This window comes from Mesoplodon densirostris, chromosome 17 (assembly GCF_025265405.1).
Source record: "Mesoplodon densirostris isolate mMesDen1 chromosome 17, mMesDen1 primary haplotype, whole genome shotgun sequence".
Classification (NCBI taxonomy): domain Eukaryota; kingdom Metazoa; phylum Chordata; class Mammalia; order Artiodactyla; family Ziphiidae; genus Mesoplodon; species Mesoplodon densirostris.
In genome coordinates this window covers 61,573,416-61,592,983 of record NC_082677.1, presented here as the reverse complement: position 1 = coordinate 61,592,983, position 19,568 = coordinate 61,573,416, and positions in this window count along the sequence as shown.

Below are 19,568 nucleotides of genomic sequence, written 5' to 3'. Positions count from 1 at the left end.
AATCTTTCATGACCAACTTCCCCAAAGAATGATTATTCTCAATCCTACATACATATTTGAATCACCTGGGAGACTTAATAATAGAAGTATGGTTCCTGGGTCCCATGCCCAGAGATTCTGAATAAATTAGTGTGTGGGGAGTGGCAAGGGGGTGGGGATGATATTGTACATTTTTAAAAAGCTTCTCTAGATCATTCTAAAGCACAGCCAGACTGGAGAACCACTGACCTAAAGTGTTATGGAGCTTCACATTTTAATTAGTCATGGTAAATTGGGAACAGTTTTGAAAATTGCATGGAAATGTCTTTCTTTGTTGCTTGTGGTGATCAGATTTGATTATGAAAATAAAGGGGAAAAAAGTGAATGGATCAGGCTATTATTTATATATTTCAATGCTTAACACCTGCCTAAAATGATGTCACCTCTAAATTCAATGTAAAGCTCTGTTAATATGAGGAGCTGTATCTTTTCCTTAATAAATCCTGTGTAAACAATGAACAAAAATACAGATTACAGAAATTTGACTATTCAAAAGCATTTAACCAAAGCATAAATATTGAATCATGCATGTTATTCATGAAACATTCATCAATAAAACATAACCTTCTCTCTAGAGAAGGTTTCTCTCTAGAGTCTCTCTAGAGTCTGACTAGTTTTCAAATTAGGTCATTGACAAATCTCCTACAAGTATGCTGAGATTTTAAAATAACATATTTCTAGACTTTTTAAGTCAGGTTATTGAAATGCAGATACACATTTTAATTCCTCCAGTTTTAGTGTTTTAGCCTAAAGCCCCTCCTTCCAGTCTTATACAAAATCTATATTTATTTTTTCAATCTAATTAATGAACTTCCTGCTTTATGAAGAATATATTTTCCTCCTTCTCGTGCTTTTCCATTTCCCTTTGATTTTTAAATCAAAATTCAAACCAAGTCTTATTCATTGACAAGCTAAATAAACTGTTCTTTAGCAAAGAGGCTGCTTTCTAATCAGCTGTAGGATATAATTAGTACATTCTGGGCCAGTAAGAATTGGATTTACCAGATGCCAGCAACTGAAAATCTGGGCAATGTTAGTGGTAAGCAGCCGGAAGTGTGGGTGGAGAAAGGGGGATAAAGGAAGGGTATCCTTACTTCAGGGGGACAAGGCTGTCAGGATTTAAGTGAGGAAATTTCTGCAAAGTCAGTCACTTGTACAATTAAATATGTCAAAGTTTCAAGTTTCAATATGCAAGTCTACCAGACCAAAAGCAACCATGGAGGATTCTGCATCAATAATCACGTATTATGGCAATTAGTCCATGAAGTACAAAGCTGCCATAGATGTAAAGCATCTTAGTTGAAAACCAGAATCTTGGCTCAAAGTCAAAGTTTAATTTTTGATAGAAGCCTGAACTTGGCTTCAGCTTTAATCTAGCACCAGGACACCATGGACCCGTGATAAAATTATATTACTTCTTAATAAGAAACCAGAGCATGAAATAGTTTAAATCTACCTAATTTTCATGCAGTTCCAATTTATCTAATCCAATTGCAGACACACATATGCGGATCAAAATGAAGATCTAAGAGCCTTTTGAGCTATTTTTATGATCTGAAATAGCAGCATATTAGATTTCAGTTTGAAATAAAAATACATTACTTACAAATAGAGCAAAAAAGTTTCATGTTTGACTAAATCCTCTGAGAAATTTCTTGTGAAAAGAGATGGATCTAAAAAGGGGCATTGCAGTGTTCTATGAAAATAATCACCAGGGCCCTTCAAGCCCATTTTACTTGAACTTTTTACCAGTTCATAAATGAGGAAGTAACAGTTATTATGAATGCTTTAAAATATTCAGAATTGCATAGTATTCAAAGTATAATAGTATTATCAGTATGTGTTGTAAAGCCTTATTAACTCCAGCTCTACTGGTGTGGAATTTATGAAAATAAATTTATTCAATTCCTGCTACAAAGTTTGTGAATTCTGGATAAGCAAGAGCCATTGTCCAAATATATATATATATATATATATATTTTTTTTCTAAGTGTATATATTCCAAATATATATATATATCCATATATGTATACATATATTTAAGTTTTAATTAGAAGGCAGGTAATGCAGATAATCATAATTCTAATTTTCTGCACAGTCAACTCAGGATTATTCAGATTGATAGATCAGAAATGATTCAACATAAAAGATGTTCGAAGGAATTGATAGTGTTTATCTTGAAGAAGAAAGGACTTAGTAGGAATATAATAGCTATCGTCAAATGTTTGAAGGCTTTTTACAGGGGGCTGAAATTTCTAGGAGCAAGGTCTTTGCGAGAACTCAAGGAGTTATTCTTCGGTGCTCTGAACATGTGCATAGCACTTGATCAGCCCTTGGTAGGTGTAAAATGAGAAAAACCTCATCCCATAGAATTTAAGGGATCCACCAAAGATCACTGTCCAGTTCCTACAGTTGTCTGTGTCTCACTATCCTAAGTGGAAGTGCCATGGCTTGAGTTATATTCTCCCAAAGATATGCAAGGTCCTAAATCCCAGTACATGTGGATGTAACTTTATTTGGAAATAAGATGTTTGCAGATGTCATCAAGTTAAGATGGGGTCATTAGGGTGGACCCTCATCTGATATGATGGGTGACTACCAGAAGAAGCAAATTTGGTCAGACTCAGGAGAATACCATGTAAAGACACAGAAATACAGGAGAAGAATGCCATAGGAAGACAGAGACACACAGGGAGAAGGCCATGTGATGATAGAGGTAGAGGTTAAAGTGCTGCAGCTGTGAGCCAAGGCATGCCAAGGATTGCCAACAACCACCAGAAGCTGGAAGAGGCGAGGCAGAATCCTCCCCTCCAAGTTTCAGAGGGAGCCTGGCCCTGTTGACACCTTGATTTTGCACTTCTGGCCTCCAGATCTGTAAGATAATACACTTCTGTTATTTTAAGCCACCCAGCTTGAGGTACTTTGCTATAGAAACCAGGGGTATTTAATAAATTCCTTGTCATTGGAAGGGCTTGTAACAAGACTAATAGAACCATCAGTCAAGAGCGTATGGGGAAGAGCCCTTCCCTATGTGGAAAGTAGACTAAATCTAGTCAGTGCAACATTTTTAATTGAATGCCCACAATTAGGGCTGTAATGATAACTTGCTCATCTTATCCTTAATTATTTCATAGTTTAGATTACTTCTAAGGTTTATATAACTCTAAAATATTGTATTATTTTATGGTAATTAAATTGTATTAAATGTGGAAGATCAAACAGCTTGTCAAATTGCAGATACATTTAATAATAAAATCATACAAGGAAGTGCCTAGTAGAATGAGTTTGCTTATCAAAATAAAATTTTGATCCTAAAATAAAATGTCAGATGATTAAAGATGAATCTGTTAATATGACTTTTATATACCAATTGTTTTCCAATGCCCAAACAAGGCCCCTTCTAATACAAAGTCTGATACATGCATATGACTATAAAATAACATTTGCAATATATTAAATAATGCTTAAGGTGTGCACACAGTTTATGCTTATGCAAACATATTATTTATCAGTACTTAAATAAAAGATTATATTTTCAAACTCTGTTAACTGGAAAGTGTATACATAATTGAGAAAGCTTTAGAATTTAAGTTTTAGAAAACCGCTGTGGACTACACATGCTTACACTGGTTCCATGTAAATTATTTTATTTTTCAATTTTTATCATGAAAATTTCAAAATATACCCCAAATTAGAATAATGTAATCAATTCCCATGTAGCTATCTCCCTGCTTCAATGACCAACATTGTAAAGTATTTTGTGTTTTTTTTTTTTTTGCGGTACGCGGGCCTCTCACTTTTGTGGCCTCTCCCGCTGCAGAGCACAGGCTCCGGACGCGCAGGCTCAGCGGCCATGGCTCACGGGCCCAGCCGCTCTGCGGCATGTGGGATCTTCCCGGACCGGGGCACGAACCCGTGTCCCCTGCATCGACAGGCGGACTCTCAACCACTGCGCCACCAGGGAAGCCCATAAAGTATTTTAAATAGCCACTCTCATGATTCAAGGACCGTGAGCCCAGCACCAAAATGATCAAACTTATTTTAATAAATTTGTTAATACTTGAATATTCCACACTGGGAACAATGACAGGCTCATGGTAGACTCAATATTTCTGAGCTAATAATATTGCTGTTTTATAATCCAAGTGAGGTTTTGCTTGCATTTTATTTTATTATGTTTTGCATTTTAAGAGTGCATTTTAGAAGGTTAGGGAAAAGACAGTAGAAAAGTTACTATTGTGATTGTATTCAAAGATCACTCACTTATGCTCAGCAAGTTGAAAGACATCTTTTCTCTAGGCAGGAACTTAGAGAAGGTTCGAATGTAGTGAGACTTTTTAAAGGATTATTCTTTTAAAAATCTCTCTCCTCTTCAAAACATAGTTTAACTTAAAAAAGTATATATTTGAGATCCCAGTGCTTTTAAAAACATTATTGTTATATTCAACATTTTCCTCTATCATCAAAATTATTTTTCATGCTGCATAGTTTTCCATTGTGTGAACTATTCCTTATTCAGCCTTTCCCTGTTGTTGGCTGTTAATGGTCGTTTCAGGTTTTAGCTATTATACAGAACACTGCTCTGAGAGTCCTTATATACGAACTCTAGTTTCATTGGTAATTATTTCCTTAAGACACACACCTGTAAGTGTAATTACATCGCTAAGGATCCTAAAACATAATGCTAAATTGCCTTCTAGAAGGATTACACAACTTTAAACTTCAACCACCAAAAATCCTCAATCACAACAGGCATTATTTTAAAAAAAAATTAATTTAAAGGGAAAAACATATACTCTTGTATGTTTTCATTCAGTTTTAGAATATTAGTAAGGTAGAGTATACTTTTTTCCTGTAAATAAACAGAACATTGTATTTATACTATTTATTCATTTTTTAGTTTCTTTGCCTGTTTTTCTCACAAAGTTTTATTTTTTTAAATTATTTATTTATAAGCAATATTTAGATAATAAAGATATTCACCTAAGGGGTTACTCTGGAGATATATTCAGGAGTAGAGAGTTTTTATTTTATTTATCATCATCAGATGAATATTTAGTAGAATTATCTGTTCATGTGACTCCTATGTATAAAATATCTCAATGATTTCCTATAGTGGATGAATATTGAAGTCTCCTCTTCAATATCTGTTTCACTCCCACCCCCATCCCTGCCCCCACCCCCGGTGTGGCCGCTGAGTGGTTGGGTGGGTGACTAACCCACGGGCAGCCCCAGGTGTCTAAATCAATCACAACAGTCCCATCCTCCTTGCTAGGGATTGGTCAGGGTTCCAGGTCTGAGCCAATAAGGGCATCGATCTGATGATGAGAATTAATTCTGGATAGAGCAGGTGAATTAATTTGGCAAATGAGATGGGAGTTTGAGTTCTCTGGAGGCAACTGGGAACTGCTTCCCGACTCCTTAAGAAGAGTGGAATACTGAAAAGACCATTTCCTTTCCCCTGGATGCTGTCATCCATGGATGTGAAGCCTGAACAGTGGTAGTGATTTAACTACCAAGATGAGGATAAAGCCAGTGCAGAGAGGAGGGCAGAGCCTGGAGAATAGCAGGGATCCAAGGTGGAGTCACAGAGTTAATCATCACCAGAGTCTACACTACAGCCGGACCTCCAGGTAGGAGAGCTAATAATTTCCTTAGTGTTTTTTAAACTTGAGTTTTCTGTTAATTACAAAGAAAGTATTCTAAGTGATACTTATTAATATTACCTATTAAATACAATCCATATTTTTACCTTGGCCTGTCATATCTCCTACTATTTCCTGATTTATTCCCTGTATACTAACCACATTACTTACTATGGCTTCCAGTTTTATTGTTTAAAAGGTTGTTTCTCAATCATAAGTTATAAAAGTTTAATTTTTCTTGAAGTTCCAGCTAAAATCTTACCTCCTCTATAGGGCAATCCATGTTAACTTCAGCTGAAATGAATCATGTGCACCTGTAAATTATTATACCATTTATTATTTTGTTTTCTCACTTGTTCGTTCATTTACTCAGTGCCTAGTCTATGTATTCTAATTCTCAGATGTATTACATGCTCTCTCATGGAGTGTATTCCTGTCCTATCTTTTTTGCAAGACTGATGGCTCCTTGAGGACAACGGTTGTATCTTTCTATGTTTACATCTCATCTAAAGTGTAGCAACATATAACTTTATTTTCTATTGGTCAGGGGTTGCCATACAGTTTTTAAAACTTTCTGTGATAAGGGGATAGTTGTTCTCTTTTATTTGTAAAGGTGAAGGAAGTAGAAAGTAATTTCCTAAAATTAACCAGCAAATCAGTGGTCCTGTTGTAACCACTGATAAATATAATTTGTAAACTGGAGGCTCAACTACTCATAAGACAATTTGAATCTGAGATGGGACTTGAATCCCATTGTATCCACAATGCCTTGAACTCTATTCAGCATATAGTCAGCTCTCAGTAAATGTTATGTGAATATGTGAATGGGGCCTCCAACGAGGAAAAAGTAACAAGATCTCTGAGAATCACTGGAATGACATTAATTAGATGAGCAGATTTAAATGAGTTCTGAGTTGCTTAAATAACAAAGCAAAACCTGCATGATGGGGCTTCACTGGTGGCGCAGTGATTGAGAGTCCACCTGCCGATGCAGGAGACATGGGTTCGTGCCCTGGTCCGGGAAGATCCCACATGCCACGGAGTGGCTGGGCCCGTGAGCCATGGCTGCTGAGCCTGCATGTCCGTAGCCTGTGATCCACAACGGGAGGGGCCGCAGCAGTGAGAGGTCCGTGTACCGCAAAAACAAACAAACAAACAAACAAAAAAAACCCTGCATCATGTAGAGCTGTGACTAGTTTCATGGGCTCTGTAGCCCATGAAATACATATTATTTAAAATTCGCAAATGATGAAGTTCCAGGTCTTTTTAATGAGCTCCTGAAGAAATAAGCAAGATTAAATTTTACTAAATGGTTTTCATGTGCCAAGCACTGTGCTCCAATGCTCATACATTTTATTGAGACAGCTGAATTTCTGAGAGCTTACTATGTTGCCAAGGTCACATGGTGAATAAGTAACAGAGCTGGGGCTGCAGTTCAAGACTGTCAACCTCCAAGGACCTTGCTTCTTCCACTACACACTTATGTCAGCTGAGCAACTGCCAAGCAATCTGTGGTGAAGTCTGTTGTGTTGCGTAGTTTTCTGAGGGTGGAGGGAAGGGCTGGATTATGCCAGGCCTCTGCTCTTAACACTCGGTGGCCTCCAGTCCGTTAACTCATTCTTCATTCATTCAATCCATGGTTACCAAGAGGCCATCGTGTGTTGGCTACTTAATTATGTGTTAAGCATCCAAAATCATTAAGGCATAGCTTCTTCTCTGAAGGAGCTCACAGAGTAGTAAGTGAGGCAAATGAGTAAGCTGCTAATGTAGGAATCCCCAGAGTCTATGCTTCTCTCTCTCTCTCTCTCTCTCTGTTAATGCCCACTGTCCCTTTATCATAAGCACCCCATTATAGCTGTGGATCATTCTTTCCTATTCTCCCCGATACCTTTATGTCGGTAACCACCAAGTTGACTTCTCCAGTCCTAACTTCTCTTCTGCATCTCAGGCACTGAAAGCCTACTCACCATACCCAACTGGGTGATCAATAACCACTTGGACATTTCCAAACTACAACACCTGATTCCTCATCCTCCCAACCCAAACCTGTCCCTTCCTAGGCTTTTCCATCTTATCTGAATAAGTCATTTCTTTTTCACATCTCAGAATGATTCTATTATACTTATTCAGTTGCTCAGGCCAAACCTCAAGGCCTCCTGACATCTCTCTCTCTTCTATGTGCCACACCTACAGAGCAAATCATGTTGACACGACCTTCAAATTATATTAAAGTCTCCACCGCCACAACTCTCATCCCATCTGGATGGAGGCCACAACATCAGCATTCCATCTATTTCCCCCTTCAAGCCCTGATGCCTGCTGTCTTTTCTCCACCAAAAGGCTAAAGCAGTTCTTTAAAAACAATAAGAAAACAACCACCACAACAAAAACAATTAAAAAGCAACCCAAATAGAATCATGTTATATTACTTTTTAGTTCCAAGTGATTTAACTATTTCACTCAAAATACAATCCAAAATTCTTATCTCGTTTAAAAGGCCCTTCCTAATCTGACCCCAGGCTACCATCTAATCTTATCTCCTCCTACTCTTTTTCTTTGGCTGCCTCAGTTTACTAACCCTTGAACAGGTCAAGCTTGAACCCTTCTCTGGACCTCTGCCTGGAATAATATCCCCCGATATCCATAGGCCTCATTTCCTGACTTGATTTAGGCCTCAATGCAAAGACCAGCTGCTTAAATATTTCGAGGAACACCCTATCTAAAACATAGCACTTCTCATTACACCTTGCTGGTATATTCTGCTTTATTCTTCTTCTTAGCAGTTATCACCACCTAGAAGGTATATTTAAAAGATTAAAGAAAAATTTCTGTCTCCCTCTACTAAAATAGAAGCTTCAGAAGAATAGGGACTGTGATGATTGGTTTTGTGTGTCAGCTTGGCTGGGCTATAGTACCCATTTATTCAATTAAACATGAACTGAGGTATGGCGATGAAGGTATTATGTAGATATGGTTAACAACTATAATCGGTTGACATCATGAAGAGACTATCCTCCATAACCTGGGTGGGCCTCGTCCAATCAGTTGACGGTCCTTAAGAGCAAAACTGAGGTTTTCCTAAGGAAAGAGAAATTCAACTTGCTGACTTCAGTGTCAGCTACTCCTGGAGAGTTTCCAGCCTGCTCAGTAGATTTTGGACTTCCCACCCCCCTCGATTGTGCAAAACCAATTCCTTGAAATAAATCTCATTATAAATAAATAAATAAAACATATATACTGTATATATTTTAATATATTTTATATTCATAGAAATTTATATATTTAAATTAAATATAAATATATTTTATATATAAAATATAAATTATACCTTTTTATGTAAATCTCTGGGTGTGTGTGTTTATCCTACTGATTCTGTTTCCCTGGTAGACCCCTGACTGATGCAGAGACTATGCTGAATATATTTGCCCCTTCAGATCTCTCTCTGCTCTTCTTCACCATGCTCTGTGGCCCTGCGTGGCCCTATTCTGACTGCACTGAGTGGCTCCTTTGCCTTCTAGTTGGGAGCCAGTAGGAAGAAATTGAGATGCGGGAGATGGGCTATGTATTCACCAGATTGACTCCCAGCTGTCAGTGCAAGCTGATAGTGACCCTTTACTGAAGGCCACCCTCTTGTCAGACAGCCCTTTTCCTGTGTCTTCTCCTGGGGTCTGATAACTGCTCCCCGTTTTCCCTTCAAACCTAGGGATATTAACTACTTCCCATCACTGCTAGATTTGGGGTATTGCATTATCCTTTGCTGATTTCCTTAACACCTGATCACACCTTTGTAAAGAGTCTTTAGATTATACCCTTCCCTCTCACCCTCTTTAGATAAGCTATGTGTTTCCTGCTGGGACTGTAAACGATACAGAAGTTTATCTTCCTTTTTTTATGTATTTATTTTTTTCTTACTATTATATCCCCAGTATCTAGAGTAGTAGGATCTCCATAAATATTTGCTGAATTGATGACCAAATGAGTATGTAAGCTTCATTTTAGTCATTGTGTCATAAATACATTTTACTATCTCAGAAGCATCCCATGTTTACTTCCCCATGCTCCACCTAGGACAGCTCTCCTCTCTCCCTCTACCTGTGTATCCAACCATTGATATCTCATTTAAATGTGAACCTCTTCAAGAAAATATTCCAAATTATTCTAACAGCCAGGATTGACTGTTCATCTCTTCTGATTTCTCCCTGAATGTATTTGCCAATCTATAAAACAGAATTTAGTACTTAGTCATATCTGGTCTTGCACTGGTTGTTTTTATTTATTGTGTCTTGTTCCATCCTCCCAAGGTGACTATAAGTTCCTTGAGAGAAATGATCAGTTTTCATCTGTTTCTTTTATAAAACATGAATAATGCCAATTGTTCATTCAAGATGGCTTAGAATAACATCCTTGGATATTATTTCTGGGGACATGGAATCATTGGAATTTTCCCTGTTGATTTTGCAGAAGTAGTTCCTTCATCTCAGTGTGGTGAGAATTTTAAAATCTATATACATCCTGACTGTAAGCACTAAATTTTATTTTAGGATATAATGCTGCATTAAAAAACTTTTAAAGGCCAACTTCAACCTGTGGCTGTACATTTTTCTGTAATAAACAAAAAAGCAATGACATTAACTGACAGCAAGGGTAAATTGCGCTATCCCTCGTTCAACGCACAAAATATTGTGTTTTAAGAATTTAGGAGGCTACATGGCCTGGAGCTTAGAGCAAAGGGTTGTGATCTGGGTTTCTGATATGAACTGAGCCACTAAATTTTGATGTTATCCCAGAGAAGTCATTCAATCTTTTCTGTACTTCTGTCAATCAAAGCCTCCATATCATACAAAGCAAGAGTCTGTTATACAACAAAACAAAACAAAACGAAACATACTATGTCTGAGTTAACAAATCTTGTTCCATTACACTTTTAATAAAACTAAAGCCTTTAAGCGCTAACAGTTAGGGCATTAAAATGGTAGTGTCAAAACTTACCAGGTACACAAAATAGGCAGTCTTTAATGTAAGCCCACATTTATGTTGAATAAACATGCCTAGAGAAAGTGCCCTTTGTGTTCATGTTCCTAGGGTTTTTCCCCTGTGAATAATAAAACCTCTCCTCCCCTGAAATCATCAGAAGGACTAAGTGCCCAGGGCTGAGCCGCTGTCTGTAATAGGCTTTGAAGGAGAGCAAATGTGCTTTGTCATTTAGCTAGTTATTGCCTCTTTGCTTTTATAAAGATCAACTTGGGCCGATTAGAAAACTAGAGAAAAGGAACTTTTAACAGCAAGATGAGGACTTTAAAACCAATATTGTAGAGAACGAAATGGAAAGCATTAGAATGGCATTATTGATTGTTCAGCCTGAAAAAAATATGGTAATTATTCTGCAAATAGCAGGAAAAATGGACTGGATCATCTACTGTGTCTCTTCTGGTTCTGTGATCTTATCTAGCTCTTTTGGGGTAATAAAGATGTGAGTGGTACTTTCAGATGCATTTGGAGGTGTCTGTATCTATGGTGCTTGAATCATCAAGGCTTTCAAAATACAGCACACAAATTCTCTGTCTCAACCACGTAGCTTACAAAACCAATACCCCTGGCCTCTTACCTTAGACCTTGTAATTTAATACAGTACTAGTAAGTTGAACCTGGTGGAACTTTGAGTCATGCATTTGAATATTTTCATGACTTTTAGAAAGCAGTATACTCAAATAAGTTATGTTTCTACCTGACATTCAAATTCAATACCAGGTCTTCCCTGGTTGCGCAGTGGTTGAGAGTCCGCCTGCCGATGCAGGGGACACGGGTTTGTGCCCCGGTCCGGGAAGATCCCACATGCCGCGGAGCAGCTGGGCCCGTGAGTCATGGCCGCTGAGCCTGCACGTCCGGAGCCTGTGCTCCACAATGGGAGAGGCCTCAACAGTGAGAGGCCCGCGTACCGCAAAAAAATAAAAATAAAAATAAAAATAAATTCAATACCAACATCTCCCCATTTGTCCTATTACCTTTTCTTTCATTGTTACCAATATAAGGATTTGAAATTTACAGAAAAAAATACTGTATATTCCCAAATACCATCTTTATATTTCAAAAACTTACAGTGTCTTTCTGAAACTCTCACATTATTATCCTGTTAGGTGTCATTCAGCTAAAACGATGTACCACTAATATATAACAGTGATGTTGTGACATTTTCACTTGCAGAATATTTAAGATTTTCCAAGAAGACATCATAAAGTGCTAGCCTTCAGTACAAATTTCCCCCCCTGGAGTTCCTTCCACAGAAAGCAATCTTGTTCAGTAGCCTGTTAACAGCACATTTTTTTTGCATGAGAAGTAAGGCCCATTGTTGGCAACTAATCCATATTGGAAACAACAAGGTGTGTATCTTCCTGGGATCCAACAAAGCATTACTGAAATTTTAGTAAGAGATCACCAATTCACATTATTTCTAGAGGCATCTGAAAAATACAACATCTAGCTTGAGAGAGAGAATGATGGAATCAAAGGTAAGGAAAGAGAGGACGAAGAAAACCAAGAGACAAGTCTCGTAATCTTGACAAGCCCACAGAACGACATGGAAAATTCTCCCGAGCTGAAGAGCTTTTAGCCTGACAGCCCTGACATGTCTTTCTTCCTGAATATACACATCCTAATTGGAGATGTGGCATTTTATGCATACTCACACATGCAGTCAGTGTAAAAGGGCAATACATGTCTTAGAGAAGATTCATCTAACAGAGATAATATTCATGGGGAAGGAGTGGAGCGAAACACATCACAAATCACCTCTTTGTAGTTCTATGAAGGAGAAAGAACCCCCCTCAGTGTTGTCTACTGAGATTAAGAATGCTCCCCTGCCATTACTTATCTTTAAATACCTATCAATTTATATAGTGATTCTTATGGACTAATATATTTTATTATGTCCTTTCAGTAAATAATATACTACTTCTCATTTGGAGCATATTAACTCAATGTAGATGATTTCCCTTTCTTCAGTTGTTTTTCCTTACTTATGTTGTTTTACTACAAAGAATGCTACAGTGTATAGTGGAAGAAAAAGGTAATCTCCTATTCTAGTGACTTTGTTCAATGTCCAAAATGGCATTTGTGCTTCCGTACATGAAAGGGAGGGGACTCAGGGTCCATCATGCAAGGTGCTGTGGAGCACTGCTGAGTGGGTGACCAAGCAGCTAGATGGTTAAACCTAATCACTTACTAGTACCTTCTGGTACAATGTAGTCACTGCCAAAGTCTGTAGTATCTTTTTTTTTTTTTTTTTTTTTTTTTTTTTTTGCGGTACATGGGCTTCTCACTGTTGTGGCCTCTCCCGTTGCGGAGCATGGGCTCCAGACGTGCAGGCTCAGCAGCCATGGCTTACGGGCCCAGCCGCTCCGCGGCATGTGGGATCTTCCCGAACCGGGGCACGAACCTGTGTCCCCTGCATCGGCAGGCAGACTCTCAACCACTGCGCCACCAGGGAAGCCCCTGTAGTAAGGTATCTTTCATCTAAGCTGGATGGTCCCAAATACCAGGGCCAATTACGACTGAAGCAATGAAGCTTTCAATTGTAATTCATGCCTGTTCCAAAGGCCTCTCCTTCTGTACCAATTCTGCCACCCTGTAATTCACTGTAAATAATTTGAGAACCGTTCCCTTGTGTAAGACTTATTACCAATTGAAATGAAGATGTATCCTTGAAGTAGAACACTTTTAAAAATTATGATTTTTGTATTATGTTCTGGTCTCTGGCCATGAGTGATGCTTTATGAGAAAAGAAAAGGTGGAAATTTTTTAAAAAACAATTACTCCTAAACCAAAATTTTGAACTATCTGAAGAAAGTTTAGTAATATAGGAAAATTATCCAAACAATACAGAAAAAAATGTTTTGAGAAAATTATCATTTTTGCCTTTGTTTGAATATCCAGATAATTGTGTTAAACTCCAGCCAAAATTAATCACAAGAAACATAGTCATCTGAATTTTCATGATTACTTTCACTATAATAATTGCTTGTCAAATGTCAAAGCCAATCTGGCTTAATGCTGACTTTCTGCTCTTATGTACAACTTTTCTTTTGTTATATTAATTTTCAGGCATGCTCATTTAGATCCACAAATAACTTAATTCATTCCAAAATTATACTCCTGAGATTCTTTTCTCTGAGCCTCCTAAAAGGTCTTCTTGCTGCTAATTCAATCTCCCCAAAGCATTTTCACAATCAACAAATATGAATCATGCTATAACATTTTGCTAAATCTAATAATCTACATTTTCTCGGTCTTGGATATCACTCACCTGCAATTACCCCAGTGAAATGGACTTTTGTAATTCTTACAGAACCAGATAACCAGATTATGTGAATTAAAGTTGGAAGGCAGGGAGGGGCCATGTGGTGTGAGATACAGAACGTGGTTATTTAGGAGATAACATTTTAGGGGCCGATTATTCTTTTTTTTTAAATTTATTTTATTAAATATTCTTTTTAAAAAAATTTATTTATTTTATTTGTTTTTGGCTGGGTTGGGTCTTCGTTGCTACATGCAGGCTTTCTCTAGTTGTGGAGAGCAGGGGCTATTCGTTGCGGTGCGCAGGCTTTCATTGCTGTGGCTTCTCTTGTTGTGGAGCACAGGTCCTAGGCACGCAGGCTTCAGTAGTTGCAGCACGTGGTCTCAGTAGTTGTGGCTCACAGGCTCTAGAGCACAGGCTCAGTAGTTATGGCACACAGGCTTAGTTGCTCCGTGGCATGTGGGATCTTCCCAGACCAGGGCTTGAACCCGGGTCCTCTGCATTGGCAGGCGGATTCTTAACCACTGCGTCACCAGGGAAGCCCAGGGGCCGATTATTCTGAGGCTCTCTCTAAGCCTTTACAAAATGAAGATATACTAACTACTTATTCTGTGAACTATGTGACAATGTTGAAAAAATTCTGATCTCAGGATATTTGCATGTAGACTTCTTCCCTAATGAGCTATTTATGAATGGTGACTTCTCCCAGATGTGGTTTTAAAATATCATAACTTATAGAATAGAATAGTTCTCAGAAGAAGCCAATGAATGTATTTTTCCTACGTCATATCATTATCCTCACTTACCTTCATTTATTTAGAAAGTTGTTGATATCTAGAATATTTTGTTTACAAAATATAGAGAAATCTAGTCTTTATACTTAATAGTTACATATTTAATGGGGGAGAAAATCCTCTTATATTTTCTCCTAAATGAAGGAAATGCTACAGTAAATCACAAAATACCAAAAAAGTAAGTTGGGTTTTGGTTTGGAATTATGTCTTACATGTTCAAAAGGTGAATATTGACAACTTAAACAAAGCATACTCTTTCACTGCTTGAATTCTTGCTTCCTGGGATTTTGTTGAGGTTACTGTTGTTTTGTGTTGAAAAAGCTTAATCTGGATTTTGAATTGAAAAGCATGATCTATAATGAAATGCAGAAACATTACAATGCAAAGGTAACAATTCAAAATATTCCAGTAGGGAACAAATTTGGCAGTACCTTTGATAGAAACAAACAGAGAGGTTTAAAGGTGGTATGTATTTTTAGAAATATGGTTTACTCCTCCATTCAACACCAGATATTTCTTAAACATTATGTGCTCTGTAGGCACTGGGGCTAAAAAGGATTATGAAGAAAAGGCCTCTGCCTTTATGGAGTTCAGCCTCTAAGGCAGTGTTTTTGGAAGGTGGGTCCTTTGCATTAGTATCACCTGGGATGCTTGTTTAAAATGTAGGTTTCTGGCTTCCCTCTCTATACTTGAATCTCTAATAGTAGAATCAATACATTTTAACAAACTCCCTTGGCAGTTCTCCCAAATTAAAGGAATGTACTGAAGAGACCTTGAATATTGCTGAGGGACTGAGTGCAGTCCACCATTCCAGTGACTGGGGTGATCCTGGGACCACCACTCTGCTTTTTTTCACATCAAATTTTTATTCCATAAAACGAGAGTGAAAGAACTGACTTAGAGAATGTCTAAGATTCCTTTCACCACTGATATTCCTTTCAGGTAGGGGATGATATTTTATATGATACCCCGTCCTGGGTACTTTAGTACCTGGTTTCCCTCTTTCTTGCAGTGTTATATCTTGCTGCTATTACCTCTGACAAGGAACAACAGAGCAAAACTACAAAGAGAATGAAAAGAATCAAAGATCTGACTTTTGAGTTTCAAAGGCCCACATCCGGGCAAAAGACATTAGATTTAGAAGACTATGAAATGAATCAGAGCCATTATTTTTCCCTTGAACTCCCCAGATCAGGTGAAGATTTTATGGGCTTGTAGGTGAGAGACCAAATTACTTAGATTAAATGACAGGACTAGGGTTTAATGGAACACCTTTTGTTATAGAAAAAGGATGTTGTCTCATATGTCCTGCATTTGTGCCCTGGGATTCATGTCTCACTATACATTACAAACATAATTGCTTGTAAATGCCTCTCCATCCTTCTAGACCCAGGTTAAGAGTTTACATTTTTGTGAGGTCTTCTCATTCATTTCTATCAAACCACAGGCATTTTTCCTTCTATATTCCCACTGCACCCTGTACCTATTTCTATTATAGTTCATATTTCATTTTATGACCATTGTTGCTTGGATGCTGACTTGCTGTGAATCCCCAAGAGCTGCCTTCAACATATTTCATCTGGCTTTTTGCCTGTGTGTTCTCATTAATGCCATAGATTACCATGTAGTTAAGCTGCTCAGTAAACATGCCTAGGGTTTATTCCCATAGAATATATGAAGTGTTTTTTAATATTGGAGAGATGAAGCAAATTTTTATAAAATGAAAACAAGGGCAGAATGATAAGAGTTGGGAAGTGGAGAAAGCTAATGAAGAAAAAAATGAGAAAACATCACTTAGCTTCCTAGCAGCCAGAGTGAAAAGACAAAGTGTTGAACTGAATAATTCTCATTTGATAAATGATGCCAAATCACTAGAAATAGCTGATATGTCTTAGTTCTGAACTCAGAAAAATATATCACATGTATTATAAGTGAGATGGAAGTTCATAATAAACTCTCATCATGTATAAACAACAATAAATGAAGCCATGTCCTTCACCATTTCATATACTCTCCAGGTAAAAGGCAAGGTTCAGTATTCAATTGTAGTTCTGAGAAGACATTTCTATTGGGAAGAGCTAATGTCATGTACTAAATGCGTACCTCTTTCTCATGATCTGAGCTGATAAAAAGGTGAGAATTAGAGAATCTCAGGAAATAAATGGCTAGTCTGTCCTTATCTGGAGCAGCAACTGTCTCCGTAGGTTTTCTGATGGGAATCGTTCAAGTGTAGGGTTGCCTATCATTAAGAATAGACAATATAAATTTAGCTAAGGAAATGGAGGTACCAAAGGTTACCAGAAGGCTGCCTTTATCATGATTGTGACCTTGATAGGATTCATTATTCAGCATGATTGCATCATCATTCATGAATCTGCGAATCAGGTTTCTCATTCATAAATTTCATAAATTCTGTGCATAGTAAATTTCTGTGTGCTCAAATGTTTACATACAAATTCATGTAATTTGGTCTCATGCATTTTTTTCTCTAATCTGTTTACCGCTCCTACAAGCACAAGGTTATATGCTAAATATCTGGCTCATTAAAAAAGCATTAATATGCTTATTGTGTTGGTGAATATTGAGAATGTGTTTATTTGTTCTTTTAGCCAATAATGAAGAGATTCAATAAGATGACTACAGCAAGGATCCTAGTCTTAGAAATTTAGACAAATAAAAAGATATCAAAGATATTTTCAATATGGTTTTAACAGTATCTCAATTCTTAAACTGAAAATACTTATAAACAAACAAAAATAAAATCATATTTTAGTAAAAATTAAAATTTCTTGATAAAAGGGTTAAAAGATACATAGAGATACAGCAAGATTCATGAAAATGTATTAAATCTTTTATTAAAATAATGCATGTGGTGTTCAGTGAATTCTGCTGGTTATTAACACTAGTTCTTATTTCATTCCTCAAACTAATACCTGCCCTAATTTTGGATTTATTTTTCCCTTTTAAATGGACTTTATTTCTTAGAACAGTTTTAACTTCACAGTCAACTTGAGCACAAAGTACAGAGGGAGTTCCCATATACCACCCTACCTTCCACAAACTCACATCCGCCCCCATTATGAACATCCAGCACCAGAGGAGTACATTTGTTGCAATGGATGAAGCTACACTGACACATCATTATCACCCAAAGTCCATACTTTACCTTAGAGTTCATTATTGGTGTTATACATGCTATGGGTTTTGACGAGTTTATAATGACATGTATTCACCATTACTGTAACAGAATAATTTCACTGCCCTAAAAATCCTTTGTGTCCCACCTATTCATTCCTCCTTCCCCACTAAGCCCTGGTAACCACTGATCTTTTTACTGTCTCCATAGTTTTGCTGTTTCCAGAACGTCATATAGTTGGAGTCATACAGTGTGTAGTCTTTTATTTTTGGCATATTTCACTTCGTAATGTTCACTTAAGTTCCCTCCATGTCTTTTCATGGTTCGATAGCTTACTTCTTTCTGGCACTGAATAATATTCCATGGTTTGGTTGTACCACAGTTCATTTATCCAGTCACCTACTGAATGACATTTTGGTTGCATCCAAGTTTTGGCAATTATGAAAAAGCTGCTATAAAATCTGTGTGTAGGTTTTGTTATGGATTTAAGTTTTCAACTCCTTTAGGTAAATGCCAAGGAATGTGATTGCTGTATCATATGGTAAGGGTAATTTTGGCTCTACCATTTTGCATTCCCACTAGCAGTGAACGAGAGTTTCTTCTGTTCCACATCTTTGTCAGCTTTTGGTGTTGTCACTGTTCTGGATTTTGGTCATTCTTATAGGTATATAGTGCTATCTTATAATTTTAATTTGCATTCCCTGATGACATATGATGTGGAGCATGCTTTCATATGCTTATTTGCCTTCTGTATATTATCTTTGGTAAGGTGTCTATTCAGATTTTTGTATATTTTGGATAACAATCCTTTATTAGATATGGGTTTGCAAATATTCTCTGCCAGTCTGTGGCCTGTCTTTTCATTCCCCTGACATTGTATTTCACAGAGCAGAAATTTTTAATTTTAATGTTCAGCTTATCAATTATTTCTTTCATGAATTGTACTTTCGATGTATCTAAAAAGTCATCACCATATCCAAGGTCATCTAGATTTTCTTCTATGTTATCGTCTTTGAGTTTTATAGTTTTGTGTTTTACATTTAGGTCTATGAGCCAGTTTGAGTTAATTTTTGTAAAGGGTCTAAGGTCTGTGTCTAGTTTTAGCTTTTGGAATGTGGATGTCTGGTTGTTTCAACACAATGTGTGGAAAAGATTATATTTGTTTCACTGTATCACCCTTGCTCCTTTGTCAAAAACCAGTTGATTATCTTTATGTGGGTCTATTTCTGGGCTCTTTATTGTGTACATTGATCTATTTATTCTTTTGCCAATACCACACTGTCTTGACTATTGTAGTGGGATATTTTTAAATAAAAGGAAAAAAGTTATGGGGACACGATAAAGCAAAGGTTACAACAGAGGTAAAAATTATTGCATGATTTCTACACATAGATTAAAGGTCTATGTGTAAATATCCTGAATGATTCTCTTTAACTTTTAAGTCAAAAAATTTAGTGATTCCCATCTCTCCCATTTATTGTCCTAATTCTTTCTTATCTCATAGAAAAATTTCACAAATATATTTGTTTATGCTTGTTGGCTCCCGATTCAACTTCTCTACTCTCTTGTTTTTCCAGCAGTTTTATTTTGAAATACTTCAAACCTATATAAAAACTGGAAAGTTAGTACAATGAATAGTGTACATATGCATATAGCCATCACCA